Genomic DNA, 1400 nt, shown 5'->3' on the forward strand with positions numbered 1-1400 from the left:
TTCCAAAATGTCATGGACAATGAGTAAGGACATATGGATAAAAAGTACTCATGGTGAATCAATTATTCTTCAAGAATGTGATCTAGTTGGAGGCCTTGGAAATGAGAAAAAAAAAGTATGGTTCAAATTGAAGTTATTTCCCAATGACTAAAACCCTCTCCAACCAACATTATTTGGTAGAAAAAAGTTATTTTTGTTTTAAAAAAAACACTCCAATGCAGTCACACCTTAACAAAGTTTAGTTACTCATGATTTATGTGACATTAATTTGGTTGTGGAAGAAGAATATGGTGATATTAGTAAACATCCATGGTGGAAGAGTTTGTTTGCTTGGGAATTGCTTGTTGGAGCCTCTAGAACTTATATTTGGAATTTATTTAGATTTTTTTAGATTTTGATATAGCTCCAAAAATAAAAAGAGGAAAGGGGAAGTAAATCTTTGATAATAAGAAATTCATCAATTTTAAAGCACAAGATCGATACAACGAGTTTTTCTTATCGAAGAAGTTTATATATGAACGAAGTTTTTCTAGTCCTGGTGGTTCTGTGGAGAATCTGATTGTTTATTGTCACTGGGAAAGTTTCTATTACTTCATTTCTATAGAAGTTATTTCTGTGGTTCGAGAATTTTATGTGAATCTCCTTGAGGCACCTAAAAATGAAGTGTTTGTTCGGGAGAAGGGAGTTGAGTTTACTTCTGAGCGGATCAATGCATTATATAGTTGCCTTCTGTTCAAGATTGCTAAGATTTTGAATTCGATCTCACTGAATCGGAGCTTGATGAGAATATTGGATTTCTGACGGATGAGCGTGGACTCTAGAAAGTTAAGAACAGACATAAGGCAAATTTTTATTCTTTGATGCTTAATACCTCATCCAAAGATTGGCACTATTTTATCTCTGCTCAACTTCTTCATACAAACCATTTAAGTCAAGTGACTAGAGAGTGAGCCACTCTAAACTATTGCATTCAGAAGATGAAACCTATTGATGTTAGCTCTCTCATTTACAAGTCCATTTCATGTCCGTCAGAGCTAGTAATACAACAAATTTAGGATACCTTTCTCTTATTTTTACCATTTGCAAGCAATTTGGGGTTAAATTTGAGACTTGGGAAGAGCTACTATAGCCACTAAAGCCTATCTGTAAGGCTAATGTGGACTTATATGGAAGATCTTGGGCTAGAGATTTTGATATTCCATCCACTTCACCTTTGAGGCCTTCCACTTCTAGTACTTCGACTCATCCTCCTTTTAGTTAGACATTGTACTTGAGCAGTTGCAGATACAACAAGGTAATATACTTTTTGTATAGTGTCAGCTACAAAAAAATGAAGAACATTGGGAACATTATCTGAAACACAAAAGTGATTGTCGGCACTATTTTTGGTGTGGGGTTTG

This window comes from Phalaenopsis equestris, unplaced genomic scaffold (assembly GCF_001263595.1).
Source record: "Phalaenopsis equestris unplaced genomic scaffold, ASM126359v1 Scaffold000665, whole genome shotgun sequence".
Classification (NCBI taxonomy): domain Eukaryota; kingdom Viridiplantae; phylum Streptophyta; class Magnoliopsida; order Asparagales; family Orchidaceae; genus Phalaenopsis; species Phalaenopsis equestris.